The sequence below is a fragment of the Solanum dulcamara genome, chromosome 5 (genome assembly GCF_947179165.1).
Source record: "Solanum dulcamara chromosome 5, daSolDulc1.2, whole genome shotgun sequence".
NCBI lineage: Eukaryota > Viridiplantae > Streptophyta > Magnoliopsida > Solanales > Solanaceae > Solanum > Solanum dulcamara.
This window is the reverse complement of record NC_077241.1, coordinates 17,322,313-17,344,343: the sequence shown is the minus strand read 5'-3', so window position 1 is coordinate 17,344,343 and position 22,031 is coordinate 17,322,313. Positions and strand designations below refer to the sequence as shown.

At 36.3% G+C, this 22,031-nt stretch overlaps 1 pseudogene; it reads left to right on the top strand.

The window, feature by feature from the left end:
• Nucleotides 1–1,278: 1,278 nt before the first annotated feature.
• LOC129888294 (zinc finger CCCH domain-containing protein 14-like) lies at nucleotides 1,279–9,912 on the top strand (annotated as a pseudogene).
• Nucleotides 9,913–22,031: the final 12,119 nt, after the last annotated feature.

The window sequence follows — 22,031 nt, the reverse complement described above, 5'->3', positions numbered from 1 at the left end:
ATGTTTATCCTCTTTGATAATGTTGCTAATAAATCAACCTCAACTTTGATTTTTGCGCAGCTTGGCCTTATTTTGTTTGCTATGGCCAGATCTACCGTTAGTGGTTTGCCAACTGCAGTTGCGATGGAAAACACAGCCTCTTTAGCAAAGAAATTTGGAGGCAGTTCAGGGAAGCTTATCCAAGCTACAGCCCTTGAAGTCTCTTCCTTTGGATTAAACCATGGATTCCATATGAAAGATCTCATTTGGCAATATCTGTCATGCACTTTTAGGGGTAGACATTATTTTAACATAGTCTTTCAGAAAATTTAATCGAATCAGAATATGTCTTTCATCAAGCAATCCTATGATTGACACTCCTTTAATTCCACATTATATTGGAATTACCTTCCTTAGTTCTTTAATATCAATGTTGTCGTATGAAAACTTACTTATCACTGCATATTGTAATTTCTCCTTCTCTATCATCTGTTGTATCTCTTCGGATTTCCAAGAAATGAATGGTTCCTCATTGATGTAAGAAATTTGCTTTGATGGAATTTCAACAGTAGTTGTATCCATAATTGCGGGCTTGAACAAATTGGCATAGGTTTGGTTCTAAGTATTGGTGTTTGTATTTTCAGTATGTAATAATGTAGGTTGTTTAATTGGCGTGTTGGTTGTATTCTGGATTACCAGTGGAGGTCGTCCCCCGGTTGATTCAGCCATTCCGGCCACTGGCGGCTAGGGTTTATGGTTATTTTTCGAGGAGTTTTTACGGGAGGTAGTCGTCCTACTTGCCGTTTGAATTGAATTTAAACCCCCATGTAATATAAATCATGTGCCAAATTAGCAAAAAGTGTCAAAATGACATATCAAGGCCTGACATAAAATGTCTAAAATGAATACAGCTAAGCTAAAGTATCTAAGTGAAAGTTAATGTCAATTTTAGAAAATGTAAAATACAAAATAGGAGAGAGAGGGGATCTGTATTAAAGCCTGTAAATGAGAAAATGTAAAGCCCATCGATCCAATTAAGTGCTTCCGTAGAATTAATCAAATTGTTTTACTCTCTCTTTATCTTTCTCTCTCCTGTGTGTGTGAGTAAGTGATTCCGGAACCGCCTGGTCTCCACTGTCAGCAAGACTTAGGGTTTTGTTGTTCTTCCCTTTTTCATCTCTCTAAATTTACTTCATATACTTAAACTCCTTGTTCTCATAATTCGACCTGTTTCTATATGTTCTTCGTTATTTTTAGCTTTCTGGAATTTGGTTATTCCATTTTGGAATAACGGCGGAAATGGAGTTTGGACGAAAGAGAATGGTAGATGGTGCTTTTGCAAGAAATGGAGGGATGAAAAAACCATGAAATGGTTAGTTTTTCTACAGCCCAGTTGTTGTCGATCGTTTTAGAATTCTGTTTTCTATTTTGTGGACTTTGGAGCTGAAAATTTGTTTAAAGTATTGGTGTAATTTGAAATTAATTTGAGAATGTGTATTTACTGCAATCTGTAGTGTTAGGGTTACATGTTTAAATCGTGCTATTCAACTGAAGAAAGATAATCAATCTTTTGTAACAGAATCAGAATCGTTTACGACTGGTGTAGGAAGCAAATCAAAGCCATGCATGAAGTTTTACAGGTTTCATACTTAATCTATCTAAAAAAGAAATTCTCAATTCAATTCCTTGACTGGTAATATTAGTAATGTATAAATGATTTTATCTAGTATGGTGAGCAAGTGGATACACAAGACATCGTATATATGCTGATTTGTACTATTATTTGCATTACGGTGTCATAAAAAAGGAAAATTGAAAGTTCTGTCTAGCATGATCATCTGAAGTCGGTCTATATCTCGATAGAATTGATGACTAAATTCAATTACAGTCATAATGTTGTTTAGCTGCAAGCCCATAATAAGGTTAATTCCTGGCATTAAACACTGACATAACTTGCATAAATAATGGATTTAAGGGTAAAGGGTGGCGGTACTAGAATTTTCTCTAAGGGATTCAAAATATAAAGAATTAGTGTACTTGTCTGCAATTCGCGCGGTTATTAAAAGTTCTCTTATAAATTTAATGGAAGAGAAGTGAAAATACAAAACAAATTGAAGTAGGCAAGTAAAATAAATCCATATGCATTAATCCCTACATTCAAAATGTTTGTTTCTGCCAATGCATAAAAAGTAGAATGAGCATGCTAACTAGCATAAAACTACAGATTTACTCAAAGGTAAGAATGTAATACAGAGAAAAGGGAAATGAGACCATAAATGTGTTTGTTGGCCTCAAATTTCTCTCTCTAAGAGCATTGGCTTCAATACCAAAATAAGGAAAATCAATTTTTTAAAAGAATTACAACCCCAAAAGCACAAAGTAAAGAAACCTACGAAAAGTAATTGAAATTACATGCTGATGAACTAACTAAAAGGAAAAAAATAAGGTATACTTTGAAAATAGCCCTACTTTCATTACTGGCTGAAGTAACGATTTTAAAGCCTGCGCTACTCTTTTGATAATTCTTGTGTTTGTTAATCGTGAACCTCTCTTTCTGAGAGCACGGACCTGAAACAAAAATAAATAAAATTAAGATCACAAAAATGTTACAATCCCATAAGCACAAAGTAAAGGTGCATACAAGCTGGCGCGGACACCACATTTATAAAAAAGGGCTTATTACAAATAACATGTAGTTGGGTTAATTTGTATATTTGGCTTGTAAATAGTAGATATGTGCAATGTATAGTAAATTATTATTAACTGTACATTGAAAGGATGAAAATTTCTATAAATGGAATACAAACTTTTTGGCTAATTCCCAAATCATTAGGAAGACCAACTCCTCATGCCCTTGCAACACAAATAAGTCTTGTTATTCAGGGTACATACCTTGTATCTTGAATAAGGAAATCAATATTAAAATAAGCAACAGATAATTGATTATATATTTGTAAACAAACGGTTGATTTAGAAACTTCTGGTGTAATCGAACGATGAATTTTAAGTGACATAATTGAAATTTAACTTTGGTGGACGCAGATGGTATTGTTGATAGTTTAGCATTGAAGTGTAAGAGTGATAAAGAAATTCTAGCCAATTCACATACAATCTTGTAGCTTTATCATGCATCTGCACCACAAACAATCTAAGTTGCTTGGATTCAGGTGCGGGTGTCCGAGACGGATACGAATCCGAGAGTCGGATTCGGCAAAATCTAAATTTTATGATTCGGGGATGCGAATCCGAGTATGGATATGGGTGCGGGGATTCGGCTAAAAATATTCAATATTATAAAAATATAGTTATAAAGATATTCTAAATTTGAGAGATATGTTGTGATAAACTTACATGTATAAAAGATTTTATTACATATATAGTAGTTTTAATAAAAAATTTAAACAGTTGTTGTTAACACGGAAAAACATAAAAATCGTGACTAATTAAATATTTTTCTCTCTCATCTTTATTTACCATCATTCCCAAATCTTCATTAGCCACTAAATTCAAAAATTTCGTAAAGAACTATTCCTTTTATTTTAGTATCACTTCTTATATTTATATAAAATCAATATTAATAATATTATTACATATGATTTTTTATACGTAATACATGAATAGTATAATTTCTTATATTATCTAAAATATATTATGTATTTTATGGTATAAATATAATTTAGATAAAAGAAATTATTATTATATTATGGTATACCTTTATGGAATAAATATTCATGGTATAAATTTATATGTAAAGTATTATTTTGTAGGATTTTTTTACAACTTTTATTTTAAATATATGCAGGGTATACTTTTTTTATATCTTAAATATATACCATATATTTTATAGTATAAATATACTTTTATGGAAAAAGTCGGATTATTCTTAGAGTATTGGTATAAATTTATGGGATAAATATTCATGGTACAAATTATTCTATTGAAAGTATTATTTTTTTGTAAAGGAAAAATGTTTATTATATGAATATATATGTAGTATATGTATGGTATAATTTTTTATATCTAAAATATATAATGTATTTTTTTTGGTATAAATATAATTTGTGGCAAATTAAATTTATTGCTATATTATTGGATATTTATTCTTGGTATAAATTTATTATATCAAATGATATTATACATAAAGCAGACTTGGGCACTTGTCCCAACCCCAAGCCCAAAACAAGTCATCTTCACTTTGAAGAGAAAAGGAATTAGGGCTCGCTATAGTCCCTCCATTGCTGTCTTCTGTTCTTTTCCAAAAGGATCTTCTCTGTTCGTTTCTTCTCCCTAGAAATCTCTTCGCTTCAGCTCCTCTCTATTCTTTCAGCGAAGTCCTTATGAAAAAGTGGAATTGAGAGATCTCGTAACTTACAAGTTCGTCGCTGATCGCCGGAGAAAATGTCAAGTTCGTCGAAGAAAATGTCGTCGACATCTCTGTAAAGTATTCTTTATGTAGTTCATCCGAGAAAATATGGTCGACTTTCGGCGGCCATTGAAATAGTTCTCTTCTTCCCCAACTTGACTCGATCAAAGTATCCGGACGGAGTTGACCGAATCGGAGACACACCCCGCACCCGCACCCGTCTCGTGTGGAGACGGGTTCAGCGACAAAAATGAAGAGTCCGCGCAATATAACAAACAATTAGCATAGATGAGATGAGAAATAATAATGTTTCATACTCACTGTGATCTTTTGTATTAACTGCAACTAAAAATAGAACAACCAAAACTCAACATAAGAATATCATATAAATGCAATTTCTCGTCTCCACGTAGCTTAATTCGCTAGAAATATCACCATGAAAGCCTAATTGTGCTTTGCATAGATTTTATATCACCTTGCAGTGAAGAAACCTATTTTGAAATAAATCCAACTTTAAAATTTCTTTAAACAAAATCAATGATTTTGGAGAATTCCTGAACTTTTTCTTTTGATGACCAAGAGAATAGGGAAAAGCTAATACCTCTTTTTCAAATAGCCTCCTTCTGCCATAAGATGGTGGTAAAGAATAGTAAAGCCTTTTCCTTTTTTCCAATACAAATAATGAAAGAAGGCCAAAAAACGTAAGCTGTTTTTCTATGGAAAAACCATAACCCATCTAAAAAAAAGAAGAGGAAAAAAAGGAATGATTAAGAGTATTTAGACGTGACTTTTGGCTTTCTTAATGTAGTAGATAAATTTAATTATGGGTAAAACGGCAAAAAAGGAGAAAAAAGATAAAGGAGTTTCTTGGCCTTTGGGTTTGTCACGTCTCCAGGCCTTATGTCCCTCAATTATATATAGATTTAACACCATAAAGCCAACGAGATTCAACATATAGTATATGCACACAATTTTTATTTTTTTGACCATGGGAGGTTCAAACAACAAATTCAAGTTTCTAGGAAATAATTAAGTCCAAGATGGAGCCCAAGATTCAAAGCTGGAATCTTCCTACTCTTGTTAGTTTGAACATAGCGTCCTATCTTGTTGATTCTCTTTCCCACCGACTTTAGGCTTTTAATTTAGATAAGCTCCTCCCAGATAGTTGATTTTTATAGCTAACTTAACTTTCTTGTAGAACAGTCAAATCAAAGGTTCAGAGGAGATGGCCAGTTAATTCTTGTGAAACCCAATTGAGACCTAGTATCCGACCAAGATAATAGGAAGGAGGAGAGCTATCTAAGAATTTTTCGCTTTCCCTGTTGGACTAAAATACAACAATTAGACCTATTTTGTTTGAAAGAGCATAACACATACATCCAAACACTTGCAAATGCCTATTAAAATCTAGTCCTTGTAAGAAGTTTTTGAGGTTCCATTGCAACTTGGATTATTTTAGGATAAGAGAAGCCTTTCTATGAAATGACTGATCTTAAATACTGTTGCTGTCACTAAAAGGTGAGCAAAAGAACAAGAGCATTGACCGAGGTAGTGAACTGGAAATAGCCATAGAGGAGTGAAAGAACAGTTGAATTCTGTACAGAGAGGTCGGTATTGCTGTGAGTTGGAAGGTATAGAATGCAGGACTACATTAGAACATCTTGAATGATGTTCGTCAAGTAAATAAAATCAATGCAACATGAATGGAAGCCTTGGTATAATTGATTATGTGAGGAGAGTTGTCTCTTTGTTAAAGGTGGGTTAAAGAAGAGTTGAAAGTGGAGCTTAAACATTGATTGTCTTGCGGTTCTTGATCTTTAGTATTGTGGTAGTTGTGGACTTAGTTGAAGGTAACGTAGGGCATTCTGTGAATCTTAACATGACCGCCTTTAGTCTTTTATAGTTGGTGACCATTCACGGATTCGAAAAAATTTAACATGTTAATTGTGTTGACCAAAGAACAGGTCGAATTAGATATGAATGGATCAGATCATAAATGAGTGAGTTTATACACACTTTCTTAACCAACAATATAAAATTCAAACAACCCCTTAATCACTTTCTTCATTTCTTAAATGAACTATGCATAAATTCAGTAATTTTTATCTAAAATAAATTTTAATTTATTAAATATATAATGACTTTGAAATCAATTTCTTGATTGAAGTGTTATTAAATATTAATTTACAATTTTAATAGAAACCCATAAATTGAAGAATTTTGAATGAAGGAGTTTTCAGAATTTCATTTTTTTGATCATAATTATAGTTTCTTTGAAAAATTGAAGAAAAGAGAGTAATGTTTTAAAAGAAGAGAACTAGAAAGAAGGTGCCTACTTACCTAGCAGCTAGTAGGAGACAGACACGTTCACAAGCCTGAGCTTGAAGCAAAAACGCTAGAATAAAAATGCATACACCAAGAATCGATCTTGGGCAAAATGGGGGAACCTGAGGTATTCCACCGCTGAACCACCCATTAGTATTATGTTGAGGGGGTGCAATAGCTAAAATATATAGGTAAAATTGAAATTTGAACCTACATAGACAGTATAATTTTTTGGCCGAGGGGGTTTGGGTGAACCCCCTCGGCTCCATGTAGATCCGCCCCTGTTGGTGACTGCCGTCAGGCACTTGACAACATTTGCCGTTAAAAGACTATCTTTTACTTCTTTGACTAAATAATGCTGGCTATCAGCAAAGAAAATATGCCAAGTTTAGTATACATCACCAGCCATATGACATATTTATTTGTTTCCTTTCATTTATGACAACAACAACAACAACCCAGTGAAATCCCATATCGTGGGGTCTGGAGAATTCTGTTTATTTGATCAATGCCATTCCATAATAAAGATACGATTTGGACATTGCATCCAATGATGTCAACCCATCATCAAGAGAGTCTGTTAAGGTCATTGATGAGTTCATGCCGTTTCTCTCTGTCTTTGTTTGAGACTGTTCTCCAGTTTGCAATTACTAATTCCTTCTGTGAGTTGTTTGTTCAACATATCGGATTAAATAAGAGGAGCTATGTTTTTATTAATCACATAATCTTTTTTTCTTTTTAGAGTTAAATAAAAAAATCTATTTTACTTGTATGTTCGATCCAGAGTGTTTTCCATGTGGATTCTTCTCCATTTATTCTTTTCCGGAGCAGTTTTCTTTAATTTCAGTGAAACTGAAGCTAGCATCCTTCAAATGTTTGCCTTGTATCCAATTGCATGATCCTGTATTAAGATAATCTCATTGTCTCTCATAAAGTTTATTTGAGCTGCATTTAGGGATGACAGCGGTGCGGGTACTGTTTTAACCCGCGAAATTAAAACCCGCTCCGCCCCACATAACCTTTTAACCCACATAAACCTGCCCCACAGGGCCACACCCACACCCACATACACCCACCCCATCTTGCTGTACCCAAACGAGACTTTTTCTTATCCCAATTTAGAGGACTTTGAAGGCATCTCCCCTTTTCCCTTCTTGATTTTTCTTTTTTTGAGGTAATTGTTAAAAACACACCTAAACTATCTCCTTCATTTGAGTTTCATATTTAAACTATCTAAACTATTGAGAGTGTGAGTTTCATACATAAACTATCACTCATTAGTTTGAGTCGAGAAACACACCTCAGGTAATATGTATTGGTGTGTATTCTTCACTCTCTTTTATTTTAAAAACCTTGCCACAATGGCAAAAATTTAGAAAAGGATAACTTCAAATTAAATAATTAATTTCATATCACTTGCTTACCATTTAAACTCTTTTCTTTTTTTGAATTTTTCAGTTGTGAAAATTTTCATTTTTCTTATATTCGATATGCAAGTAGAAAATATTTTCTTAAAAGCATTTGTATATATCTAACTCAAAACAAAAAAGGAAGGAATTTATTTTTTTTTAAAAAAAATCTTTAATGTTTTTATGGGAGGGGAGGTAAGGGTGGGTGGTTCGAGGGGAGGGGAGTAAGAACTTTTTAAATAACTTTTAGAAAAGAAATTAAAAGAAAATGTCTTTTGTTTTTTTGGGGATGGGTGGGTGTTGGGAGAGGGGTACATGGAGGAGTGGGGTAAGAAAAATGTTTTAAATTTTTAATTTTAAGAAAAATGTTTTAAATTTTAATTTCTTTTGGGGATAGTAATACTTTAATTTTAACTTTTAACTAATACTAATAATTTATTTAATTTTTGTCAAGGTGGAATATTTTGTTCATGTGGCAAGATTTTTTAAAATAAAAGAGAGTGTAGTACACACGCCATCAAGAGAGTAGTAAAAGAGGTGTGTTTCTCAAACTAATGAGTGTGATAGTTTAGGTGTGAAACTCACACTTCAAATAGTTTAGGCATGAAACTAAAAAATAAATAATAGTTTTGGTGTGTTTTTGACACTTCATTCACACGTCCCCGCCCATGCATTAATTTTTGAACAATATTATTTGAATCCGTCCTGCACCATTGCCATCCCTAGCTGCATTAGAGGTGAAATTTGTTTGAGCAGCAACAGTCATCAATATTGTCAGTCAAATGTCTTCTCTGATATCTTGCTTTCAATCATCTTTTTTCTATTCCCAGTAAGCTGAACAAGTCAATTAAGTCAATACTACTTAATAAGAAACAAAACAAAGGTTGAACTAGTAAATACTGATTTGTTTTGTGAAATGATGTTTTCAACCTGTTAATCACTCACTTGTGTCCGCTCATGTGGAAATGATGCCCGCAGTATTAGCTTATGTTGGATCTGTGTTAGCTTATGTTGGATCTGTGTTCTCGACTTCTCAATGTTATGTGCCCCTTTGGTTTATGATTTATTGCTCCACCAAATTGCTTCTAACCCCATCTTGCAATGTGATGCAGCACTACTGGATGCTCATATGGGGCGGGATGTCACTTTCTTCACCATGTTCCTGGCTATAGTGCTATGAGTCAAATATCGAACATGGGATTGAACCTACCAGTACCCACTGGAAGGCATACGGCCCCTTTTAGCGATGGTCCTGCTTCAACTATGAAGTCCAAGCTATGCAACAAGTATAACACTGACGAAGGATGCAGATTTGGTGATAAATGCCATTTTGCCCATAGTGAGATGGAGATTGGGAAGCCAGTAGTACCAGCCTATGATGATTTCCAAGCGACAGGACCTCAGAGTAGGTTTTCTGGGTATCATAAACCATCCCAATTTAGTCCAGTTGGTGCATCTGCAACAACTACAATTAGCGTAGATGCTGCTGTTGCTGGAACCATCATTGGGAAGAATGGTGTGAAGTCGAAACAGATATGTCGGCTTACTGGTGTCAAGCTCTTCATAAAGGATCATGAAATGGATTCCAATAGAAGGAATGTTGAGCTCCAGGGAACCTTTGATCAGATTAATCAGGCCAGCGCCATGGTACGGGAGATCATATCAAATATTGGCACCTCAATGGGTGGTTCAAAAAATACTGGCCCATATACTTGTGGGCCTGTTGGCCCATTTAAGACGAAGATGTGTGCGAACTTCTCCAAAGGTTCATGCACTTTTGGAGAAAAATGTCATTTTGCTCATAGTGCTAGTGAGCTGCAGAAGCCATTGGCTTGATCTTCACAGCTTTAGGTATTAGGGAAAATTGTTTAGCCACAGGAACTGTGGAAATGACAGAGAATTCTTTATTTGTACTGTATTAGCTTTTCATTGTCAGAGTTTCGCCCAGTTGTATTACTTTTTTACTAGCTGGTTTTGGTACAGATAGAATAGTCCATATTAGTAATTACTTTTTGGAAGTCTCTTGTTGAACGAACTCGTAAAGCTCACAATTTATTCTCTTGTTCCAGAGACGAGAGAACCTGTGAAATGGCTTTTGGTCTTATAATACTTGAATTTAGAGGTGTCAAATTGGACCCATAGATGTGTAACCAGCGCTGGGTTGTTGAACATTCTTAGGCCGGTTCAAGTTGGGTTGTTACCAAAACAAAACCATCTGTAGGGCGTGTCATTAATTAACCCATGAAGAACAATTTCTGCTCTCTGAAATCAATTCTCAGCCTTGTCCCCTATGCCTCTTCCCTCCTCTTTTGGAAAAATGGGACGGCTTAGCAGGGCAAAATTTCGTAAAATGCTAAGTGGGGCAAGGATGATCAAAACATTAACAGGTCAAGTGCAGCCCTGCCCCACCCGCTTTCGTCTCACTCTATTGCCGTTCCTATGTTTCACTTGATTAGTTGATTGGTGATTCTTTAAAATAATGTGATTTTTACCTCCCTAACTAATTAATACTTTATAGTATTACTAAATATATAGGTATTCTCCCTTATTTATTAAGAAATAATTTAGTGTACGCTGCTTTGCACGTGTATCTCACATCAATCAATAAAATTTTATACAAGAAAAAAATATTAAAATGTGATGTTAAAATAAATGTTCTATCCATTTAAATGATATAAACAAATATTGTATCTCAAATATTTTATCTTCTGTTGTGTCTCACCTTATTTTTTTACAAACAATTTGTTAATTTATGTTTTTTTGTCTCTATATCCGTTTTATCATGAATTTCAGGTAATTAAAGAAATTATAATGCTTGTAGAAAATAAACAAATTACAACACCTAAACACATGAGTACCTTTAGGCTTTAGCTAGAGAATTCTTGCAAAATCTTTTCTAATTACTTTTACGCTCTACAATCTATCTAAATATAAAGACTACTGTCACATAACTAGAGAATTGTTGCATATATGTATAACCGATAGGTTGTTCAAAGCAAATATCTCCCATATGCGAAAATATGATTGATTTTGAAATCTTAAATCTGAGTTTAAATATAGTTTAAATAAAGAAAGATTTCAGAAATAAAATTTTTTCAACTTTAAAGTACTAATTATTACTTTAATTAATTTCATAGTCTTGAATATTAAGATAATAATTAAATAAAAATTATTTGAGCAAAATAGTAAATGGCAATTTCGTCGATTATATAATCTTTTAATGAAAGACAAAAAGTTCAATCAACATTTCTAAGGAGCTTCATGTTTTTAAAGTAATACTAGTTTAAGTGTACGTACTTTGCACGTGTGTATATCACGATAATAAATATATATGAAAAAAAATAAATTGTTGTGGGTACGTTATAACAAATTCTCTCCTCTCTCCTCTCTCCCTCTCTCCCTCACCTATCTGCCTCGCCTCTCTCTACACTATCGCTTGCCTCTCTCCTCTCTTTCTGTCCTGTCTCGCTCATCTCTGTGCCCTCTCTCGCTCGCCTCCTCCTCTCTCTTTGCAATACAAATGGTAACAATTAATGATATAAATACAAATGGTACCAGTCGTTGATTCAAATAGAAATATGAATGGTAATTGTCAACTGCACAGATTATTTTTAGTGATACAAAATACAATGAGATATTTCAATGATACACACCCTTGCCTACGATTCAAAATACAAATGGTATCAATGATACAAATACAAATGGTATAAATACACGTGAATACAAATACAATTTGTTATGAAATACAACATTGATACAATTGTATTTGTTGATACAAATTGTATTTCGTTAATACACTTGAACCTGATATAACTTGATATTGTATTCGTTGATACAATTATATTCGTTCATACAATTGTATTCATTGATACAAATTATATTCGGATACAAATTGTACTTATTAATATATTTGATACAAATCAATTGTATCAATGAATAAAATATTTTTTTATACAATTGTATTCATTAATACAAATTAATTATATTCGTGATACAATTATTGATCAGATTTGCAATTATCGATCAAATATGCAAATCAACTGTATATGTATCACCTCTCTCTCTCGTTTGCCTCTCTCCTTCCTGTTCCAATCTCACTCGCCTCTCTCCTCCTTCTAACATGTAGCTAGTTTTTGATACAATTATATTTATTGATATAAATCAATTGTATGAATTATGTTTGTGATACAGTTATTAATTAGATATACAAATTAATTGTATCTCTGTCTCCTAGATCTCGCTCGCCTATCTTCTTCATCTCCCAATCTCGCTTGCATTTCTCCTCCTTCTAACATGTAGCTATGAATCGTAATTAAGCAAAATGTAGCTATAGATCTCTAGTTAAGTCCAAACTATGTCATTTTTGAAAATTCCTCTCACTTTTCATATATAATGTTGTCGTGAAAATTATTTTGTGCCATTTTTATATTATTACATAAATATTTAAATGATTTAAATAGGCAAATTATAGTTCATAAATAAGCTATCAAAAAGAGTATTATTTCCAAATATTTACATACAGATTAAGGACTCCTAAACCTAAAAGGCATGATTTTTTCCTTGTAGTTTTCTTAATTTTTTCTTTCATGTAATTTTCTTAATTTTTACTAAATTAATTAAACTATAAAAAATTATTTGGTTATTATTATATAACAAATAAGTAATAAGGGCTCCTACTTCTAATGAGTCTTGTTGCACGAAAATATCCTATTTTGTTTTGGTGTTACTTCTTCTTATTTTTTTAATTTAAAAATTAATAAATATTTTACCCTATTTAGTTCTAAATCTCCTCATATATTTAGGATTCATGTCATTTTATAGTCACATTACCACCACGCCTACCCATAGACTATTTTGGCCAAGAACCATATATAGTTCCAAACGTCTCATGATTAGGTTTCATGTAATTTTATTGTAGTCACGTTATTATCATTATTTTAGAATTTATATTATAGTCAATATTTAATATAGTTAAAATAATGATGTAATAATTGAAGAAAATGGTGAAAAGACGATTTTGTCTAAAACGAAATCTTTTAATGAAGGGCAAAAAGTTCAAACAACATTTATAAGGGTCTTTATACTTAGTATATAGTATAGATTAGTTTGATAATAGCATTGTACATACATTTAGCAAAATCAAGAGGATAATAAAAGTATTTTTCATTAAAAAATTGATGTAGTTCTTATACACTCTACTATGACGACCCTGACCCGCAGTAAGTGGCACCCACACTAATCCTCTAGTGGGAGAACCAACTTTTTATCCAACTTAACCCATCAACACCCTTATTTCAAAACAAATCATATAAATAACGCATAAAAACAATTTAAAATAATTAAAAGGACTGAGTTCCCATAAATTCAGTCAATATAATAAAATACTTTGCGAAAAATACCTCCTAGAACCTGAAGTTCATATTACCAAAAACCTGAATAAAGTATAAAATAAGAGGGATGCAATCCCAACAAGAAAGCAATAAACTAATGTCTATGAAAAGTTTGAGTCCCAAAAGATGACAAAGAAATAGAAAGGAATCCTTGGTATCCCGAAAGAGTATTTCATCCTTGGATTCGAATGATGATGCGTCTTTTAACTGAGGTCTCTCAGTAGCCACCTGAATATGCCATATACTCAACAAAGAAAGAGAAAGTGTAGTATCAGTACACAACCACAATGTACTGATAGGATCACACGACCAAATTCAAAGCATGATGGTAAACAAGAAACCATAGAATAGTAAAGCAGGACAACATATATGTACATATTAGTCTCACAACATAACTCATATTTCCAATAACATTATCTTGAACAACCAATGAATGAAACATGTCCCACATGATCACACAAAACACATACTGTAATGACCTTCAAGGTCATTTTTATGCTTTTGCATGTTTTTACCATTTTACCCCTTTTTGTAACTTCTTTATAGCTCTTATGTGAGGTTGGAATGGGTGGTACTCCCCCAAGGTGTTCAGTTGAGTTTTGAGGTGGTTTGATTATTTTAGAGGCTTATGAAAGAGTTGACTTTAGTCAACATCCAGGGTTTCGGGCATTGTATGAGAATTCCGATGGTTCCATCAACACCAAAAGGCCCATTTTGGTCTAGAAGGAAGCTTAGTTTGGGTTTTGGAGTCTTCGTTTTGAGTTTAGGTGGTTTTGCCATTTTAACTTTGAAGTTTGGCCAAGTTTGACTTTGGTCAATATTTTAAGTAAATGCACTCGGATAAAAATTCTGTCAGCGTGGTTAGCTCCAAAACACTGAGTTTGGTCTAGAACAAACTTTGGTTTGGTTCCCAAGGTGATCGAAATGAGTTTTTGGCCTTTTGTGCATTTTAAGTGTTTTCTTTGAAATCCTTTGACTTGGGTCAACATTTCATTGAAACGACCTCCGTTGGAAAATTCGTCATTTCCAATGAGTCCAGAATACCATTTCTAGTTGGGTAGCTTATCTCGTTTTCGCGCACGGGGTTCTGAACAAATTTAAAATACCCGAGCGGAGAATTTGGCATGGCAAGCTCAAATTTGCACTAGCAGCACCTGATGCCGTCGCTCAAGCGACTCTTGGTCACTAAATCGAGTGTCATTAAAGTGACCAGGAGGTCGCTAAAGAGATCAGGCTGCAGGGACGGGTGTCGCTAAAGCGACCAAATGTTGCTAAAGTGCACTGTCGTCTGAGAAGCCTGTTGTCGCTAAAGCGACCTCCACCTCTCTGAGGTGGTCTCTTAAGTGAACATCGGGGGCTCGCTACAGCGACATCAGAGACCTATTTTTGGTCTATTTTTTAGATTTGAGACCAAACTTCCAACCTCGATTTTTCTCTCTATATTTTGGCGATTTGGGTGATTCAAAGGGCTAAATTACAGAGATTTTTTAGGGTAATCCATTGGTACGTTCATAATTAGGAGAAAAATGTTATGAATCTCTACTAGTTGTCAAGTGCCGCATCGAGGTCTTAGTTAAAGTCTAAGTTCGTGACAATAGGCTTCCTTTGAGGTACATTGCCTTCTCCCTTGCAGTTTTGACTATTCTAGGGCTTAAATGTGATGGGATCATTTGAGCTCTTCCTGTTCTTGGAATGTGCCCATTTTGAAGCATAAGTTCCTTGGGCTATTTGGGACCTTGTGACGGAGTTGGTTTTTCATGTGTGAGTCCCAATGTCGAATTTTACCCAATTTTGGTTAATTTTTTTATTATAGCAATATGGGTATCGTTGGCCTCGTTTTGATGAGTTCTTCGAAAATTTGATAGAGTGGAATAGTTTGGAGGTGGCCCGGAATAGAAAAAATCAAATTTAGTGGTTCAGGTGAGGTTTTGGCTTTGAGGTAGGTTATGGTTTACTCTTGTGAGACTTGGGTTGGTTAGAATTGGTATACTTTGAGTAGTAATGCATGATTATGTTGGTGATTTAAGTGTTGATATAATTGAACAATCAGGAGTCGATGATCATCGATAGTGACTAGTTTGGTGTTTTAGTCTATGGATCCTTAGTCTAGGCGATTTATTGGCTTATTTGCAGCGATTAGAATCCTTAGAGCTTACTACTAGGTGAATTGAACTTAGGATGCCATTTGCTTGAATTGATTGGTTTCGGTTGTCATTTGATGAAATTTTGGTTTATTCCCTTGTCTTGCTCACTTTTGCTATTGAAATGTTGGACCCGAGGTCATCCTTTCGGTACACCAGAGTCTCAATTTAGTGATTTGGGTGCCCTTGACAGGATCTTTACTCACCTTGAATGATATATGGTTTTGATATACTATTTTCTTTATTTACCTCACTTGTGTTAAAATCTCTGTTTAAAACAAAGGGTAAAAGATGATAATAGGACATGTGGTTGATGAATAAGTAGAAGAGATTTAAGGAAAATCGGTGATATCTTATTTATGGAAATTCATAGTTGATGAGCTTGAGGTATAATTTTGGGCTGCCTCTTTTAGTGACTTTCGGATATACTTTAATTCATTTGATAAGCTCGAGGTGTGAATTTCGAATTGCCCATCGATATATATTTTGGGTTATTATTATTTCGATGTTGATGAGCTCAAGGTATGATTATGGGAGCCCCATTATTTGATGAGATTGAGGGTTATTCCGAGCACTTTATGATAATTTTGGAGGATTTTGAGCCTTAACTACGAGTTACAATTGTGCATTCTCTCGGTATTTTATTAGTTGAGATTATGGATGTGATTACATGATTGGTTGGACTTACTTGATTACCGTATTATTCCCATACACTCTTTTCCCTTATTAGTAGGTTATGGTCCTCCTTTGTTTTTATTAGTATCATCATACTACTTATCATGTATTTATTCTTTCTGAGCTCAGTCGGCCTATGATGCCTACTGAGTACCCCGTGTTTTGGTACTCATACTGCACTTCTGCATGCTTCCGCCATTCAGAGACTTGCTACATTCCATCTTTTGCTCTGACTTGTATTTTGTATTTTGGACAGTCAGTTCTGTGTTGTATATTTACATATATTATCAGCTTTTGTACTTAGTAGTTCCTGTATATGTGACACCAGGTCTGGGGTTTAGTGTAGTGTTAGTTCATTATTTCTTTTTGTTATTCTTGGGCATTTGTATATTTTGTATCGTATTTATATATATATACCTTGGCCCGACTTTTCTTGGTTATATTCTTTTGCTTCTGCCTTCTTATGTTATTAATTAGTTCATTAGATTGAGATTTGTTTTCCGCTTGTTTGGGTTTGGCTTGTCTACTCGAGGGTTATAATAGGCTCTATCATGGCCCGGATTTAGGTCGTGACAGAGTGGTATTAGAGCTTAGGTTCACCGGTCTCACCATTACAGTAGCAAATATGTAGTAGAGTCCCACGGATCGGTACGATGACGTCCATATTTAATCTTTGGGAGGCTATAGGATATTGTTAAGAATTAATTCAATATTCTTGTTTCTGATCATGCGCTAATGATGATGATCACTTCTAAATTCTAATTATTTCACTCTTTTCTCAAATAGCGAGGACGAGACCTACTCAAGGTGGATAAGATCCCCCTGTGCCTACAAATAGAGCCCTAGCTAGGGGTAGAGGTCGAGATAGACACAGAGGCTAGGGTAGATCTCAGACCACAACACCATTATCGGAGCCAGACATTGAGGTTGAGTAGTTCGAGCATCAGCCAACAGAGGAGGATCCAGCCCAGGTCCCACTCAGATTCGTAGCCACACCACTATTATAGGATACCCTATCTTGGATCCTCAGTTTCATGGAGGGTATGTCCCAAGCAGGGACCCTTCCTAGCACATCAGCTGGACCTCAGGTCCAAGAGGAGGCATAAACTTCAGGCTAGGCGGGGGCACAGTATAATCAGACCCAGTTATATAGCCTGCTACTACAGCCCATTCGATAAATAAGCCTATTCCTACAGTTGCTCAGCACATGGCAGCTAGGCCGGTTATGACCGTAGAGGAGTACAAGATGTTAGGGAGGTTTATCAAATTGGCCCTTCCTAGGTTTTCATGTCCCGCGTGTAAAGATGCCCATGAGTTTTTGGTTAGTTGCAAGGAGAGGTTGCATAACCTCGGATTGGTGGAGTCCCATGGGGTCGATTACACTACTTTTCAACTGGATGGACCAGCGAAGCAGTGGTGGGGGTGTTATTTCAACTGCAGACTCAAGGGATCTCCACTGATGTCATAGACTCAACTGTTTGAGGCTTTCTTAGAGAAGTATGTACCCTGCAGTTTGAGGGAGAGGTTGAGAGATGAGTTCACAATGCTAGTACATGGATCAATGACGGTCAGAGAGTAAGAGTCTCGGTTCTATGAGCTCTTCATGCACTCTACTATGATTATGTTGATAGAGGAGGAGAGTGTACACCGATTTGTTAGAGGGTTATTAGTTTTTGTGAGGTTGGATATAGAGAAAATGGTTGCATCGGGCTGTTCATTCTTATAGATAGTATATCATGCCCGTGCTATTGAGCTGTACGTCGTGAGGCTTACGAAGGCAGCGATAAGAGGCCTCGCTGCTAAAGTAGTTTTAGTGGGTACCAGTCACACGATAGGGGTTCTTTTTTCAGAGGTCATCCCCAATGGTATCTACCTAGTAGACAGGTACAGGCAGCCTTACAACTTATCGATGGTGGATTAGTAAGTGACGACGGTTAAAGCAGCCAGACTTTGGGTCAGTCTTCTCGGGGTCAGACTTCTAGGTATTTAGTCCATGGTGGCCATTCATGTTTAGCTGGAAATCACATAGGGGGTTCATTCTACGAGTGTGGTATGATAGGCTACTTTGCCAGGGAGTGTCCTACTATTAGCCATCTCAGATGCCAAATGCAGTAGGGTCAGCAGGTTCAGGCCCTACGGCCCTAGTTTAGTTGCCTAGAAAGAGTGTGTAGGGGGTAGAGGTGAGTCTCAGGGTACTAGGGTGGTCCCTAGGTAGGTCAGACAGGTGGTAGAGGTGGACGCAACCATATGTAAGCTTTTTCGGGTAGGCTAAGGTAGAGATATCGGATGTCGTCATCACAGGTATGATCTTCATCTCTCATCAGCTTGCTTATGTTTTATTTGATTTGATGTCCACTTAATCATATGTGTTTGGTTATTATGCTACTCGATGGGATGCTCTATGTGAGACATTGCTTGTGCCTATATGTGTAGCTACCCCTGTAGGTGATTCTTTAGTAGTGGATCGAGTGTATCAATCCTGTGTGGTGACTATCGTGGGGTATGATACTAGAGCAAACCTGATTGTGTTAGATATGGTAGACTTTGACTTGATTCTAGGCATGGGTTGGTTGTCTACTCATCATGCGGTTTTGGATTGCTTCTCCAATACTGTTACTTTGTGTGTGCCTAGTGTTCCTCCAATCATGTGGGTAGGTGTAGTTAGTTGTGTTCCGTGCGGTGTGATTTCCTTCCTCAAGGCTCAACGGTTAGTGGGGAAAGGGTGTCTAGCCTATCTTGCTTATGTCTGTGACACTAGTGCTGACACTCCTTCTGTTGATTCTGCTTCGGTGGTCCTAGAGTTCCCTGATGTATTTCCCACCGATCTACTTAGTCTTTCTCCTGAGCGTGATATTGATTTCGGCATTGATGTTGACCTGGGTACACAACCAGTCTGTATTCTACCATATCGGATGGCTCTAGTTGAGTTGAGAGAGCTTAAGGTGCAGCTCGAGTACCTCTTGAGTAAGGGGTTTATCAGGCCCAGTGTGTTTCCCTGGGGTGCTCCTGTTCTATTCGTGTAGAAGAATGATGGTACCTTACACATGTGTATTGATTACAGGTAGCTGAATAAGGTGACCATAAAGAATAGGTATCCTATGCTCAAGATTGATGATTTATTTGACAAGCTCTTGGGTGCAACAGTACTCTCTAAGATAGACTTGAGGTCAAGGTATCACCAGCTGAGAATTAGGGAGTTAGATATCCCTAAGACTACTTTCAGGACTCGTTACAGGCACTATGAGTTCTTAGTCATGTCTTTCGGGTTGACTAATGCCCCCGCATCATTCATGGATTTGATGAACCTTGTGTTCATGCCTTACTTGGACTCTTTTTTCATTGTATTCATTGATGACATTCTAATCTACTCTAGGAGTGGAGAGCAGTATAAGCAACACTTGAGGATAGTACTTCAGACCTTGAGGGATCACCAGTTGTATACCAAATTCACTAAGTGTTGGTTTGAGTTTGTGGCATTCCTAGAGCACGTGGTGTCCAAGGATAGGATTATGGTAGATACGGCAAAGATAGCAGCAGTTCGTGATTGGGATAGGCCCACTTCTCCCACCGAGGTTCGTAGTTTGGGTTGGTAGGATATATTATAGACAGTTTGTGGAGGGGTTCTCTTTTATTGCAGCACCTTTGACCAGATTGACTCAGAAGAATGTTCCTTTCCAGTGGTCTGACGAGTGTGAGGTGAGCTTCCTGAAGCTTAAAGCCTTGTTAACTTCAGTTCCGATTCTGACTCTTTCTATTAATAGTAGGGATTTATAGTGTATTATGATGCTTCAAGTGTTGGCTTGGGTTGCATTCTGATGTAGTTTAGTAGAGTTATTGCATATACTTCCAAGAAGCTAAAGGTGCATGAGTGGAACTACCCATACATGATTTAGAGTTGGCGACGGTAGTCTTCGTATTGAAGATTTAGATGAATTACTTATATGGGGACTATTATGAGATCTACACTGATCATCTTAGTCTTCAGTACATATTCATCCAGAAGGACCTTAATTTAAGATAATACAGGTGGTTGGAGTTGCTGAAGGACTATGATGTCAACATTCTCTATCACCCAGGCAAGGTAAATGTGGTAGCAGATACTTTGACCTTAAAGGCGGTGAGTATAGGGAGTTTGGCATTCTTATTAGTTGAGGAGCATCCTCTAGCTTTGAGCATTTAGTCCTTAGCTAACCAAATGGTTCGCCTTAGGATTTCTAAGCCAGGCAGGGTACTTGCTTGTGTAGAGGCTAGGTCTTCCTTGATGGAGTAGATTCGGGTACAATAGTTTAAGGACCCACAACTAAGGGTGATTCGTGATATGGTACTTAGTGGGGAGGCTAGGAAGGAGACCTTAGATCCAGAGGGAATTTTGAGGATTGAGGTCGTATCTGTGTTTCTAGAGTTGGAGATCTAGTCAACCTCATCCTTGAGTAGGCCCAATATTTCAGATATTCCATTCACCCTGGTGCGGCGAAGATGTACCGCATCCTACGACAATATTACTGGTGGTGAGGGATGAAGCGGGATATTACAGCTTTTGTAGCTAGGTGCTTGAACTGTGAGAAAGTCAACTTCGAGCATTAGAGGCTAGGTAGTTTGACCCAGTGACTACCGATTCCAGAGTGGAAGAAGGAGAGGATAGCTATGGACTTTGTAGTAGGTTTACCACGTACCTTCATAGGTTTTGATTCTATTTGGGTCATCTTAGATCGACTGACCAAGTCTGCTCACTTCTTACCGGTCTAGACTACCTACACTTTATAGAAGTTAGCTCAGATTTACATCCGAGAGGTGGTTCGATTGCATGGTGTGCCAGTATCTATTACTTCATACAGTGGTACTCAGTTTACTTCGTATTTCTGGGGGTCTATTCAGAAGGAGTTAGGTACCCGAGTCGAGCTCAACATAACTTTCCATCCTCAGACCGATGGCCAGTCAAAGAGGACTATTCAGGTCTTGGTGGACATGCTATGGGCCTGGTTATTAATTTTGGAGGTCAGTAGGATCATTCCTTAGCTTTGGCAGAGTTTGTATATAATAACAGCTACCATTCGAGCATCGAGATGGTAGCTTTTGAGGCATTGTATGGTTGGAGATGCCGTTCTCTAATGGAATGGTTTGATACTTTTGAGGTTAGGACTTGGGGCACTGAATTTTCTACGTAAGTCGATGGATAGAGTTCGTATGATTCAGGAGAGGCTCCATACTGCCCAAAGTAGAAAGAAAAGTTATGCTCATCGGAGGGTGTGGCTTTTGGAGTTTATGGTTGGAGACCATGTATTCCTATGAGTATCGCCCATGAAAGGCGTGATGAGATTCAGGAGGAGGGGTAAGCTTAGCCCCAGGTTTATTGACCCTTTTAAGAACCTGAGATGGGTAATGGAGATAGCTTATGAGTTGGCCTTGCCCCCAACACTATCAGGTTTTCAGCTGGTGTTACATGTTTCTATGCTGTGGAGGTACATACCAGATGAGTCTCACGTGCTTCAGTGGGATTCAGTTCAGTTTGATGAGTCCTTGGCCTTTAAGGAGGAATATGTAGCTATTTTGGACAAACATGTTAGAAAGTTGAGGTCTAAGGAGATTCCATTGGTGAAAGTCCAGTGGAGGCATCATTCGGTTGAGAAAGCTACTTGGGAGACCAAGAAAGACATGCGGACCCGATATTCTCATCTTTTTGAGGTACTACATACCTTTCTTTCTTTACTATCAAGGACGAAAGTCCTTTTGTAGTAGGTGTTGTAATGAC